We start from the raw sequence: 15,973 nt of genomic DNA, 5'->3' as shown, positions 1-15,973 counted from the left end.
AAGTTCCCCCGGCAGAATCGCTTTGTCGGAGGGCAAAAGTGCTCCTGCCCAACTTTCGCCTCGAGACGGCGGCACTCCATACCGAAAGTCCTCTCCTTATTTTTTCTAGGTCAAAAAACCCTATATACCAAAATAAGGGCACCGGATGTGGGCTGGGCTGCCCACCACCCACCAGGGCGCGCTCGGGTGGCCTGGCGTGCCCTGATGTCTCGTGGGCACTAGGCAGCCCCCTCTGGTAACTCATTTCTCCACTATTTTTATTTATTACAAAATAATTTTCGTCAAATTTTAGCTCATTTGGAGAAGTATCAAATATGACGTAGGTTTTTTAGGTCCAGAATTCCAATTGCCGGCATTATCCTCTTTGTGTAAACCTTGCATATTATGAGAGAAAAGGCATTAGAGTTACTCCATAAAGCATTGTTATGCTTAAAAACATTATAAATAATAGTGGTAAAACATGATGCAAAATGGATGTATTAACTACCCAAAGCTTAGACCTCACTTGTTCTCAAGCGAAAGCCGAAATCAAAAATCATGTCCATATGTTTAGAAAGAGATAGAGGTGTCGATAAAAACAAAATACAGACATAGTAGCATCATGCATATTATTACAATAGCAACAAATTTTATCATAAAGCTTTATCAAATAACTTCTCATGAACAAGTAACAATTCATCACAACATTGAAATAAAAAGCATAAACATTATTGAAAACCAGCAAACAATGTTCTCCGTCAACTTTGCAACTACAATTAATTATATTTTCAGGAAGGGTCATGTATTGGAGACTTTTGGCAAGTTCAGATACTCAACCATCATTTAATCTTCTACGATTACTAACACTCACAACATATATACGAGCAAAAAGTTTTAACTAGACACATAGAAAGATAGGGGCTGATAGTTTTGGCTCCCAACTTATTCACATCAAGGGTGATGTCAACAATAGTAACTCATAGTCACCTGTATCCAACTGGATATATGTGCCTTGATCTTTCCCCACCACATGACGCTTGCCAAAGAGAAAATAAAAAGGAATAGAGAAGAATACGTTGACTCTTGCATAAATGTAAATACATATAAGTAAAAGATAGGCCCTTCGCAGAGGGAAGCAGAGGTTGTGATGCGCTTTTTTGTTTATATGCACGATCACTTCATGCAAAAGAACGTCACGTTATATTGCCCCTTATGATAGCAACCTTATGCAGTCCGTCACTTCGATTACTTTTCCATCACAACTTTGTACAACGCTTAATTTCTCTTACACTAAATGGTCAAACACATTTAGAAGCAATTTTTATTGCCTTATTGCACCAATGACAACTTATTTGAAGGATCTTTCTCAATCCATAAGTAGGTATGTTGGACACTGAAAACAAGAGTATCTCTACTTAGTGCAGAATTTTGGCTAGCAAAGACGTTGGGCAAGCACCAGATGTTGAAGGATCTATGACAATATAACTTCTGTGTGAATATGAACAAACGTAAACCATTACGTTGTCTTCCTTGTCCAACGTCAACAGTTTGGCATAAGATATTTAGTGGGGGCTCACAATCATAAAAGATGTCCAAGATAGTGTATTTTCATGCGAATCTTCTCTTCCCTTATTAATTCTTTCATGAATTTCATCATTGACCAATGCTATGCTTATCAACTTACAATAAATTTTACCACTTATACTTTTCCTTATGTGATGTCATTACTTACCATAAGATTAGCATACTATCTTTTTCATTATTTCCTTTTATTTTGATTGAAACATAAAAGTAAAGAAGCAAAACTGAAACTAAACTGCATTATATAACTCTCACTCGATTACATAGATAGATAGATTATGAAACTAGCACTCGAAAATAGATCATACTGAACTTTTATTCAACAAAATCACGAAATATCTAAAGATCAAACTAAGATAGGTAAAGGTAATAAAAGTGATGGTGATACGATATCGCGGCATCTTCCCCCAATCTTGCCGAAAGCCAAGGGGAGTGCCCATACCCGTGTACTCAAGTATCCTTTGGTGGGGAAGATGATGATGGTGGTGGTGATGAGGTAGTAATGAGCTTATCCTCCAGCTTCCATGGTAGCGGCTCACGATCATAAGAGGAAGCATGAATCTCATGAGTCCAACTGGCAGCTAAACTCATACCTTTAAATCTTGCTTCATACTCAAAGACTTGATTCTGAAGTTCATAGATTTGTCTTTGCAGAAAATTGATTTGCTCGTTGAAGGTGAAGACGATGTCCTTCATAGACCGGCCATCCACCTTGTGGTCATGGGTGAATTTCGCGATCATGAGGTGATTGTCATTGAGTCCATGCTCCGCCATCCCTTGGCACTTGAAGATCTCCTGCTCCACAGCCTCGAGCCTGGCCTCCATGGTTCCCGTCTTCTTGGGCCCTTGAACATCCCGGATATGGAGCACCCCCTCACGCATCTGAATGGCTTGAGGGTGCTTCATCACCTCCGACAAGCAGGAATTGATTACCCTCTTGAAGAACTTGTCCTTGGAGGAGCTTGGTGCAGCCATGGCGATCTAGATCTATTAAAAGCACAAAACCAGAACAGAGGATTTCTCTATGATATGGTGGTCAAATCATCTGGGAGTATATATAAAGATTTTTTATCTTGGGAAACAAGCATATGGAAGAAAAATGTTGTCGGGAAGGTGCCCGAGGGGCCCACCACCCACCAGGGCACGCCAGGCGGGGCAGGCGCGCCCTGGTGTCTTATGGGCACCTGGGTTGCCTTCCCGATTGTTTCTTATTTCCCTATTTTTTCTAATATTCCAAAACTGACAAAAAAAATTTGGGATATTTCGGAGCCTATTTACTTACTATACTACATACCTCTTCCTTTTTAGGGTTCTGGAGTGTTCTGGAAGGTTTCTCTTATGTGTTCCTCCGGTGTCATGGTTTGAATAATATTGGTGTCAACATTAATAGGCGTACCTAAGATATAGTGTTTAATTATTTGTCCATTGACCACCTTCGGGTTAGCACCTTTGGCATTATGGAGCTTAATAGCTCCAGAGCGATAAACTTCTTTGATGATATATGGTCGTTCCCATTTGGAAAGAAGTTTTCATGCAAAAAATCTAAAATGAGAGTTGTACAGTAGAACATGTTCACCAACTTTGAATTCCCGTTTTTGGATTCTTTTGTCATGCTATCTTTTAACTTTTTCTTTAAATAGTTTGGCATTTTCATAAGCTTGGGTTCTCCATTCATCTAGTGAGCTAATATAAAATAACCTCTTTTCACCGGCAAGTTTGAATTCATAATTGAGTTCTTTGTTTGCCCAATATGTTGTATGTTCTAACTCAAGAGGCAAATGACAAGCTTTTCCATAAACCATTTTATATGGAGACATACACATAGGAATTTTATAAACTGTTCTGTAGGCCCAAAGTGCATCATCTAATTTCTTAGACCAATTCTTTCGGGACCTATTGACAGTTTTTTGTAATATTAATTTTATTTCTCTATTGCTAAGTTCAACTTGACCACTGAATTGAGGATGATAGGGTGATGCAATTCTATGGTTAACATCATATTTAGCAAGCATTTTACGGAAAGCACCATGAATAAAGTGTGAACCACCATCAGTCATTAAATATCTCGGAACTCCAAACTTTGGGAAAATAACTTCTTTAAGCATTTTAGTGGAGGTGTTATGATCTGCACTACTAGTTGGAATAGCTTCTAGCCACTTAGTAACATAGTAAACGTCAACCAAAATTTGTGTATACCCATAGAGGAAGGAAAAGGTCCCATATAATCAAAGCCCCAAACATCAAATGGTTCCTGAATACTTCATCGGTATTTCTTGATGCTTACCGATGTTACCTATCCTTTGACATTCATCACAACACAAGACAAACTTACGGCATCGTTGAAAAGAGTAGGACAATAAAAACCAGATTTTAATACCTTGTGAGCAGTTCTATCTCCCGCATGATGTCCCCCATAGACTTTGGAGTTACATTTCTGTAGGATTTTTTTCTATTCATGCTCAGGTACACAACTTCTAACAATACCATGTACTACTCCTTTATAAAGATGCGGTTCATCCCAAAAGTAATGTCTTAAATCATACAAGAATTTTTTCTATTATTGGTATGTGAAACTATGTGGTATAAATTTAGCAACAATATAATTAGCATAGTCAGCATACCAAGGAGTATTATGAGAATCATTTATTACAGCTAGTTGTTCATCACAAAAACTATCATCAATAACCTAGACAAGTTATCATCTACGGGGTTCTCACCTCCTTTCATATCAGTGATATGTAATTCAAATTCTTGTAGCAAGAGAACCCACCTAATGACTCTAGGTTTAGCATCCTCCTTTTCCACAAGATATTTTATAGCAGCATGATTAGTGTGACCAATTAATTTGGACTCAACAATGTAACATCTGAATTTATCACAAGAAAACACAACTCCTAAACATTCTTTCTCAGTAGTAGCATAATTTCTTTGGGCACAGTCTAGAGTTTTGCTAGCATAATGGATAACATTTAATTTATTATGATACCTTTGTCCTAGAACAACACCAACAACATAATCACTAGCATCACACATAATTTCAAAAGGCAAGTTCCAATCAGTTTGAAATATAGGTGCAGAAGTTAAGGCTTTCTTAAGTGTTTCAAAGGCTTCTACACAATCATCATAAAAAACAAATGGACATCCTTTTGTAAAAGATTAGTAAGACGCCTAGAAATTTTATAGAAGTCTTTAATAAACCTCCTATATAAACAAGCATGCCCTAGGAAACTACGAATACCTTTGATATCTTTAGGACATGGCATTTTCTCAATTGCATCAAATTTAGCTTTATCCACGTCAATACTTGGTTCAAAAATTTTCCGCCCAAGACAATGCCTTCATGAACATAAAGTGTCACTTCTCCCAATTCAAGAAAAGATTAGTTTGTTCACATCTCTACAAAACTCGATCAAGGTTGCTTAAGCAATCATCAAAAGAAGTTCTGCAAACAGAAAAATCATCCATGAAAACCACAACAATCTTTTCACAAAAATCAGAGAGTATAGCATTCTTACATCTTTGAAAGGTACCAGGTACATTGCATAAACCAAAAGGCATACGTCTATAAGCATAAGTTCCAAAAGTACAAGTAAAGTTGGTTTTCTTTTGATCAGGTCGTGAAACAAGTATTTGAGAGAAACCAGAATATTCATCAAGAAAAAAATTGTGTGTGCTTTGATAGTCTTTCTAACATTTGATCAATGAAGGGTAGAGGGTAATGATCTTTTCTAGTAGCTTTGTTTAATTTTCTAAAATCAATTACCATTCTATAGCCAGTAACAATTCTTTGTGGGATGAGTTCATATTTATCGTTAGGAACAACAATTATACCTCCTTTCTTAGGGACACAATGTCACACCCCGCATTTTGTAACATGTCATTTGCATTAATAAAGCATGAAAATTTGGACCAACAAAAACTTTTGCATTATTTGGCTTTTTATTTGGAGTTGGTTTTCTCTCTGTGATTTTCAAGTGCTCTTTAAAGTCAACATAGCTTCACCTTCTATACTTCATCCCCTTGCCCCAAACTTCTGCCCAATGATCATGCCATGTGTATACTGCAATATAGTATTTTCTTACAAAAAGAATTTTGCCAAATAATATTTTGAAAAATTAGTTTTCCAAAAAACCCAGAATTGAGATTTGCACTGCAAGTACTTGATTTAGGGTGAGAAAACTCTTTGAGAAGGTATATTTGAATCCTACTAGATATAGGACTCCCATAAAACACAAAATCATAATTTAAAAAGTTATTTTCCTATTTTATTTAAAAGCTTTTTCTTAAGGACATAAATGCTCTTTAATAGGTTAAAATTAGTTAACTGTTTCAAAAATATTTGAGAAAATTTAGGGGAACTCATAGGACATATATTGTCCATATATAAGAGTTTCAACACATGGTCATGTTCAAAATATTGGACAAAAGCCTCCAAACCCATTTCTGTCCATTTCAAGAATTTGAGATATTTCTATAAGAAATATTTTCAAATAAATCCAAGAAAATTCTAGCAAGTTACATATGCCTAAAGTGATGATCTTGCAAAGTTTCATCTCAATCCAAATTGTTTTGGTTCACAAAAGTTCCCCAAAACCCTCTCTGTCCAGATTCAAATTAAACAACTTTACATTGTCTTTCTCCTTTTGCTCTCAACCTTTGTGGGCATGTTCTAAACCCTAAATGATGACATTACACCAAGTGGTGCATCAAGGAGAATAGTTTTGCTTGTCTAGATCTTGGAAAACTCATTTCTGTTGATTTCTAGGGTTTACAAAAGTTGCGTTGGCAACTTTGCCCAAATGGACTCAATCTTGGTAGAACCTCTTATTTTCTCATGCCATTTGACCCTGTCAAGCCATATGACAAGAGGAGTTCATAATCTTGCCCAAATCAACAACAAACACCTTCTGCCATTTTTCTAAAAACACCAGTTTGGCCACTTCCACTAATCTCCATGAGTTCCACTTTTTACCACAGCCCCTCCTAGTCCCCTTGCACCTCTAGTAACAATGGCAAATCCACAGCTCAATTATTGGAGGGGTAAAACCCCGCTTTCTCTCACTGGACAACCCATTTCCCTCTTTCTCTCTCAACCCCACTTCTCTCCTACTAGCCATCCATGGCATCCAAGGCCCCTCCCCCTTTCTTTACTCCCTCCTAGACCTGCTAGACATGCTTGGGCTTTCCCACACTGCATAGAAAAATGGCATGCCGGTCATTTGGTAGCTCTGGAGCGCGCTACAGTGCGCCAGGCACTGTAGACGCCCCCTGCCAAGCACCTCCGGCCACCTCGGGCCTCCCCAGCGTGCCCGACGATGCGCCTCGATGTCTGCGACACACCGCGCCTCTGTCCCCATCCTCCTTCTCCCTCTCTCAGCCCAGCTCGCACGCGCGCCGGCCGCCCGAGTGCACCAGTGAGCGCGCTCACACGCGCGGAGCCTCTGGCCCCCTGCTCCCTCTCTCTACACTCCCTCGCTCTGGACCAACCCAACAAACGCTGCAGACATGCCCACACGAGCTACCATAGCCTGCAAGGACGGCAACAAGATCGCTGGCACCCGAGTCCTCGGTGGACCATCGCCTGCCTATTTAAGGGCCTCCTCGAGCCCTCCTCTCCTCACCACTCGGTATCTCCGCATGGTAGAAGCTCTCCCCACTGCTCCTAATCCCCTATCAGGAACCCCCGCACTCCACTGACCATTTCCCCTCTATGTCTCCCGCTCATTTTGCAGTCTGAGACGACCGCAACGGCGACCTCCCGTAGCACCTCCGCCGCGTGACCTCGCCGCCGGCGAACCAGGCCACCCCGGCGACCAAGTCCACCTCCACTCGAACGGCGACACGACTAGGAGTCGAACCCTGCCCTCCGCTTTCCTTGTCGTGCACCGCATCATCGCCGGTGAGCTCGCCGGCCCTCTGTCATAGGGTTAGGGATGACAGGCGGCCCCCGCCTGTCAGCCTCTCCTCTCCCTCGCCTCCCTCTCTCTCACTAGCGCCTGGGCTCCGCCTGTCAAGTTCAAACTTGGCGCGCGCACACCCTCGGCTCGCCTGGGCCGAATCGCCTCTGGTCCTGTGCACTGCGGCTATTCTGGCCCAGTTACACAGTGGCCTTTTTCCAATTCTTTTTCTGTCACTTTTCCAAAAATTCCATAGGATTAAATAGTAAACCAAATGCAATAATTCCAACCCCTAAAATCTTGTAAAACTCCCACCTATTTATTGGTATAACTTTCATTCATGTCCAACCAACTTTTATGTACTATTAATATTCAAATTCAAATTTGAATATATTTAAACCCCTTTGAAAATCCATTGCCCATATTCTAATACTCCAAGTCCAAATCTAAGAATTTTCCCCTTCCTAGTTTTACCCATAGTATTTATCAAAAATAAGGTGACATTTTTCTGAGCACTTTTGTTTTTCTGTTTTACTATTGCCTTATTTTCTCGTTGTTATTTTGTGATGATAGATTGCGTTGCTGACGAAGGAGTTGGACCAGAAGACTTTGAAGACCCAGAGGACTTTGATGATCCATCCAAGCAGCCCTTTGACCATCTCTATGAAACCCTTTTTATGCATGTCATATAGCACTTTTATTGCTTGCATCGGAGTAAGGATGATGTGGAGACCACTTGAGGTAGTTTGCCTCCGATACTTTCCTCGTTGAAACATGCATGATGCATGACCCTACCATTCTATGAGGGTTATGCGAGTGGGAGTAGCTAGGATGCTAAGTAGAGCTACAGAAAAGGGGATGGGTATATGCATGGTGATGGAAGCAAGATTGTTTTCAAAAACTTTTTGAAAACCCCATTGGGTGCCACTTATGCCCCAGGGAGATAATGAGTTGGGTAACAACTTGATGACGAAGTGGCGTGCCGAGGCAAGTGTGTGTGTTGTTTTCAAAATGGATTGGTTTAAGTTGCGACCGTTATTCCAACCTTACATGCGCAACCACTCTACCCTTATATGGGAAAGGGCATTATTGATTACCTAGGCTGATACTAACATGGTGCTCGCATTACTAGTGACAGGGGTGACACGAGGTCACTCTCAGGATGGGGTCATGCTTGGATAGGCGGCCATGACTGTTTTCACAGGGCACCGGACACACCATTGGTACCCCATGCCAGTGGTATGTGATGAATATGGGAGCGAGGCTCCACAACTTTAAGATGTGAAATGTTGGGCACAGGGGTTACTACCAATCAAGTGGACTCTATGTTAGTGTTGTCTAGGGAATGAGATCGAGTGGAGGTACCGCGGGTCATGGATGACACGGAAGTTCCCCGGATCTTGTGGGTAAAGTGTGCAACCTCTGTAGAGTGTAAAACTATTCGAATAGTCGTGTCCACAGTCAAGGACAGTTGGGTAACCGCTCTTGGTCTACGTCCACTTGTTTACAAACCAGTGTGTGTGTTTGGATAAGTGGGAAGACCTACTTGGGTCAAGTCAAAGGACTTGACATGATTGAGTTGGGTTGCAGCCAACTCCCTTTATGTTGATATCTGTAACCAGTCCCTATGGTTACTTGAATTCATATGATGCATGATTTACCAGTTGTTGAACATGTCATAGCACAACAAAATTAGCTTTCTGCAAAAACTCAGCTATGTCATGCATTGTTGTATCTTGAGCGAAAACATGGGTTGCTTGCAAGTACATTCAAAGTACTCATTGGCTTGCCACTGGTTATTTAATTGGCCAGGCATGGAAGAACGGGAGTTCGAAGAAGAGTTCTTTGGAGACGAACATGCGAAGTAGGACATTTCCCAGTCAGCATGCCTGTATGGTTAAGGCAGATGACATGGGTTCTACCTATCGACGATGATTTCTGCTGCTTAAGTTTATTTGGTATTCAGCCCTTATGGCTTTATCTATGTAAGACTTGACCATAATGGTCATAATTTTTGTAAGATGATATGTATGGATGTAAGACTCTTGTTATTCAGCTTCTATGTGTTCAGTGAGCATTGATCTCTAGGATCACTATACACGTGCATTCGATGATCACGATTTATGAGTCGGGGTCCCCACAGAGATGGTATCAGAGCCATCCTGACTGTAGGAAGCCTTAGTTAGCATGGGCGATAGAACCCGTTTTGCAAAACCATCTATACTCCTCTTCTTTTTTAAGCTTAGGAAACCCAAGATAAATTTCCATATTGACCTCTGCCATTAAATCTTTGTAGATGGCTGCCGTACGCGAAGACTTCCTGACCATCGGATTTCCCGTTCTTCTCGAGGATAGCCTCAAGAAGTGCCAGTTTCACCGAGCCCTCATTTTCACCTACAATGAGCATTTGATCAATGACACCGAGATGGAGTATCATGTGGAAGTGATCGTGAAGTCTAATAACTCTCCAACAAGTTGGTTCTTCGAGGGACCCCAGATGTCATCACTAGTTCTTGCCATCGAGACGGCAACCCTCAAGGCACTCACCCGCCTCCGAGACCTTATTCCCGAGATGGCAGACGAGTTGGCAACCCGCTTCTTGCCTTATCGGAAGGAGGGTGAGGATGAGAGCAGTGCACCAGCTCCACCATCGGAGGAAGGACTTCTACTCTGATTCCAGACCTACTGCAGCCTTTGTGCCGATAGTTTGGCACAACACTTGGCCTCGGATTCAATGGAGCTCCGAAAGGAACTTCATGAGACCAAGGAACTTCTTCACCAAGCACAAGGGAAGACAGATAGGATCAAGAAAGAAGGTGCTCCCCCTGGACAGTCCGCAGTCGCATACGGAGGCGGAAGACCCCTAAAGGATGGAGAACCACTACAGCAACACCGCATGAGCGCAAGGGATTACCGCAAGCTCTTCGCACCACCAGCAAAGCAACACCGTGTTGAACTCCTCCACTCCCCCACCCCTTCAAGTGAAGAGGAAAGTCAAGATACTAATGATGAGGAGGAAGACCCAGAACAACCAGACTATGCGACCGAGCACTCCACCACTTAGGCATCATTCGCAACTCGGATATGCCAGTTCATAACCCCTACGGTAGGATAGGTCCTTGTAATGGTTCATATGAAACCATGTAGTGTTGCATTTTCTTTTGATGTGTTTGATGGATGTCGTACTTTCCTTCGGGAACCTGTAAACGACTACATCACCCATTTGGACTTTAATGAATGTGTTTGGACTTTTTGGCCCTTGCATGAAAACAATTAGTGTCATACCGACCCCCTTACTAGGCATCCCATCTATATTTCTCGCCCTCATCTTTCCCAATCATGAGACCTTGACTGCTCCAACAGGATGCCTGTTGTAACACGTACTGGTACCTCTACCCAGCAGTAAGAAGCCGAAGGTTCTGCAGGAGCAGGAGCCAGCCAGGACCAAGCCCGAGGACAGACTCCACCACCACCACCTCCTCCAAACATGGACATGGCTCAGCTTCTCCAAGCCTTCCAAGAGGAATGCCAAGCCAACACTACAGCCCTCCAGATGATTGCTCAGGCTGTCAACCGCCAGCCGGCAGGGAACGACAATGGACGTTCCATGTTGGTGGAGTTCAAGAAGCATGCACCACCCACCTTCGTTGGGACTGTTGAACCCCTGGGTGCAGACGGCTGGGTCCGCACCATTGACGATCTGCTAGAACTAGTCGGTTGCACTGAGCATCGTGAGAAGGTGACATATGCTGCTCACTGTCTTCGGGGTACTGCCAGAGCTTGGTGGGATGGATTCAAGGTCATGCATGCTAGGCAAAACATCACTTGGAATGACTTTAAGGCAGAATTCCGCAAGGCCCACATTCCTTCCGGAATCATGGCCATCGAGAAGCATGAATTCTGAGCCCTGAAGCAAGGAAGAAGAACTGTCAAGGAGTACATGTAGAAGTTCAGTGTTCAATCAAGGTATGCTCCTGAGGATGTCAGCTCTGATGTTGCCAAAAGAGAGCGCTTCATGGAAGGCCTTAACCAGACTCTGCAGTACTCGCTTGTTGTGTGAGACTGCCCAACCTTTCCTGATCTGGTGAACAAGGCACTCATGCTTGAGGACAAGCGACGTGCTTTGGATGATACCGTAAGCGCAAGATGATCAGCAAGGGTAGCTCCAGCAACCAGAAGCCTCGCCCGTGGCAGCCAGCCCCGATCAAGCCAACCTATCAGTAGCCAAGAGCACCTGCACCTCGCACCAACTATCATCATCAGTCGTATGCTAACCCTAGGCTAGCTTTCAACAACCCCAATAACAATGCCGACAATAGCAACAACTCCAATCAAGTCACTTGCTTTGGATGTGGTCAGCCAGGACACTATTCCAAGAATTGCCCCAAAAAGAAGCTAGATGCACCGAGCCCCAATGTGCAGAACCAAGGCCAAGGCCACGGGATACCACCAAGGAACCAAGCTCCCCGCAACCCGCCAACAATGGCAAGGGTCATGTGAATCATGTCACTTCAGAAGAAGCCCAAGAAGACCCGGACGTCGTGTTGGGTACGTTCCTTGTCAACTCAGCACCTCCAACTGTCTTGTTTGATTCTGGAGCCACGCATTCATTTGTCACCCAATTTTTGCATTAAAAAGTGGCATGACCCCTACACCCCTGAATAACCCTATGGTGGTACAAACCCCCGAAGGAGAGATGAGAGCCAAGATAGGATGTAAAGGAGTCGGGATTGTCATTAACAGGGTAGATTTCCTAGCAGACCTTATCATCTTAAGATCGCAAGGCTTGGATGTGATCTTAGGAATGGATTGGCTCATCAAGCACCAAGGCTTGTTAGATTGTGCCAACCGGACTATCATTGTGACCAATGGCCAAGGAGTCAAAGTTAAATTTGCCTCCAACCCCTCCTCTGCTCAAGCCACCCAAGTCAACTGTCTGACTAAAGTTGGATTGGAGCAAGTGTCGGTAGTATGCGAATACCCTTATGTCTTTCCTGATGAGCTACCAGGAATGCCTCATGACCGAGACTTTGAGTTCACCATCGAGCTCATGCCCGGAGCAGGACCCATCTATAAGAAGCCTTATATAATGGGATCGGAAGAGTTAGCAGAGTTGAAGAAGCAACTGGAAGAGTAGTTGAGGAAGGGATTTATCTGCCCTAGTGCCTCCCCTCGGGGATCTCCTGTTCTGTTTGTGGCAAAGAAGGACGGTACCATCCGCTTGTGCGTTGACTATCGCTCCCTCAATGAAGTTACAATCAAGAACAAGTATCCACTTCCCAAGATTGAAGATCTGTTTGATCAACTCAATGGGGCCAAGGTGTTCTCCAAGATTGACCTTAGATCTGGGCACTACCAGCTGAAAATCAGACCCCATGATATCCTGAAGACGGCATTTGTAACCAGATATGGCCTATATGAGTGCACAGTCATGTCCTTTGGATTGACCAATGCCCCAGCTTACTTCATGTACCTCATGAATAAGGTCTTCGTGGAATATTTGGACAAGTTTGTTGTCTTCTTCATTGATGACATTCTTGTCTTCTCGAAGACGGAAGAAGAGCACGAGCAACACTTGAGGATGGTCCTAGACAAGCTTCGAGAGCACCAACTGTACGCAAAGTTCAGCAAGTGCAAATTTTGGCTGCATGAGGTTGAATTCTTGGGTCATAAATTGACTGCCGAAGGATTGTTAGTGGATCCCACCAAGATTCAAGCTATGACTGAATGCAAAACCCCGAGCAATGTGAAGGAAGTCAGGAGCTTCCTCGGACTCGCGGGATATTACCGCAAGTTCGTTGAAGGATTCTCAAGCATTGCCCAACCCATGACCCAGCTCTTGAAGAAGGACAAGAAGTTTGAATGGATGCCAAACTGTGAAGAAAGCTTCCAGGAACTGAATAAGAGATTGACCACTGCCACAGTTCTGGCCACACCGGATATACACAAAGAATTTGTGATATATTGTGATGCATCGAGAACCAGACTGGGAAGTGTTCTGATGCAAGAGGGCAGAGTCGTAGCTTACCTTTCAAGGCAACTATTGCCTCATGAAGAGAACTATGCTACTCATGATATTCAGTTAGTAGCAGTGGTTCATGCCCTCAAGACATTGCGACATTACCTCCTAGGGAAGTGGTGTGAGATATACACGGATCACAAAAGTCTAAAGTATATTTTCACTAAGAAAGAATTGAACATGAGGCAGAGAAGATGGCTATAGTTGATCAAGGATTATGACCTCAGTGTTCAATACCACCCTGGGAAGGCTAATGTGGTAGCAGATGCATTAAGCAGAAAGGCTTGTTCCTTGAATGCTATGCTTAAGGAAAGGTTACCCGCCTTGTAGGAAGAACTTGAAAGCTTCGGGTTGGAACTAGTTGCACCAGGATTCTTGGCCAACCTTGAAGTCAAGCCTACCTTGATGGATGATGTTAAGGAAGCTCAGAAGGGACACGAAAGTATTGAAGGAATCAAGAGGAAGATCAAGGCACGTAAGGCCCCGGGATTCTTAGAGGATGAGCAAGGAATTATATAGTTTGGGAATCACATTTGCATACCCAACAAGATTGAGCTCAAGAACTTGATCTTGCAAGAAGCTCATGACACCCCGTATTCCATCCACCCCGGAGGAACCAAGATGTGTCAAGACCTCAAGGAAAGATTATGGTGGCATGGCATGAAGAGAGAGATAGCCACTTTCGTCGCTAAGTGTAACATATGCCAAAGGGTCAAAGCTGAACATCAGCGACCCGCTGGATTGTTACAGCCTCTCAAGGTGCCTGAATGGAAATGGGATAAAGTCGGAATGGGCTTCTTCACTGGATTACCCAGGTCAAATAAGGGACATGACTCCATTTGGGTCATAGTCGACCATTTGACCAAAGTAGCCCATTTCATTCCTGTAAAGACGACTTACAAGGGAAACCAGCTAGCCAACCTCTACATCAACAGAATCGTAAGCCTTCATGGTGTTCGCAAGGAGATTGTGTTAGATCGAGAAACCCAGTTTACCTCAAGGTTCTGGAAGAAGTTCCAAGAGGCCATGGGAACCAAGTTGTCCTTTAGCACTGCTTTCCATCCACAGACCGGTGGTCAGACGGAATGAGTGAATCAGATACTCGAAGACATGATCTGAGCCTATATCTTAGCATATGGAGCTAAGTGGGAAGATTGCCCACCCTTCACCGAGTTCTCCTACAACAATAGCTACTAGTCCAGTCTTTAGATGGCACCGTTTGAGGTGCTATATGGACGGAAGTGCCGCACTCCTCTCAATTGGTCCGAGACCTGAGAAGGACTAGTCTTTGGGCCCGATATCCTCCGTGAAGCAGAAGAGCAAGTCCAACTTGTCAGAGAGCATCTGAAGACTGCCAACTCAAGACAGAAGAGCTATGCTGACTCACGTCATCGAGACATGACCTTTCGGGTTGGAGACCATGTCTATCTCCAAGTCACGCCTCTCAAGGGAACCCAGCGCTTCCATGTCAAAGGAAAGCTCGCACCAAGATACATTTGCCCCTTCAAGATCACTGACCGACAAGCAGAAGTTGCATACCAGCTGGAACTACCACCTGAACTATCTAATGTGCACGACGTATTCCACGTGTCACAACTCCAGAAGTGTCTCCAAGTTCCAGACAAGCCCAATCTCTACAAGGATGTTGACCACCAAGCCATTGTCCTCCAGCCTGATTTGACCTACCGTGAGAGACCCATCTGCATATTGGATGAGGTAGAATGACGCACTCAAAGCCACACCATCAAGTACTTCAAGGTCTAGTGGAGCAACCACACTAAAGCAGAAGCAATTTGGGAACGTGAAGACTATCTTAGATCCGAGTTTCCGTATCTCTTTAAAGCCTAGTTTAGGGATTTCGGGGACGAGATTCTTGTAAGGGGGTAGGTCTGTCACACCCCGCATTTTGTAACATGTCATTTGCATTAATAAAGCATGAAAAATTATACCAAGAAAAACTTTTGCATTATTTGGCTTTTTATTTGGAGTTGGTTTCTCTCTGTGATTTTAAGTGCTCTTTAAAGTCAACATAGCTTCACCTTCTATACTTCATCCCCTTGGCCCAAACTTCTGCCCAATGATCATGCCATGTGTATAGTGCAATATAGTATTTTCTTACAAAAATAATTTGGCCAAATAATATTTTGAAAAATTAGTTTTCCAAAACCCCCCGAATTGAGATTTGCACTGCAAGTACTTGATATAGGGTGTGAAAAATCATTCAAAAGGTATATTTGAATCCTACTAGATATAGGACTCCCATAAAACACAAAAACACAATTTTAGCAGCTAGTTTCCTATTTTATTTAAAGGCTTTTTCTTCAGGCCAGAAATGGTCTTTAATAGGTTAAAATTAGTTAACAGTTTCAAAAATATTTGAGAAAATTTAGGGGAACTCATAGGACATATATTGTCCATATATAAGAGTTTCAACACGTGGTCATGTTCAAAATATTTGAGAAAAACCCTCCAAAACCATTTCTGTCCATTTCAAGAA

The sequence above is a fragment of the Triticum aestivum genome, chromosome 3B (assembly GCF_018294505.1).
Source record: "Triticum aestivum cultivar Chinese Spring chromosome 3B, IWGSC CS RefSeq v2.1, whole genome shotgun sequence".
In the NCBI taxonomy this organism is placed as follows: Eukaryota; Viridiplantae; Streptophyta; class Magnoliopsida; order Poales; family Poaceae; genus Triticum; species Triticum aestivum.
Note: the sequence above shows the minus strand (reverse complement) of the source record.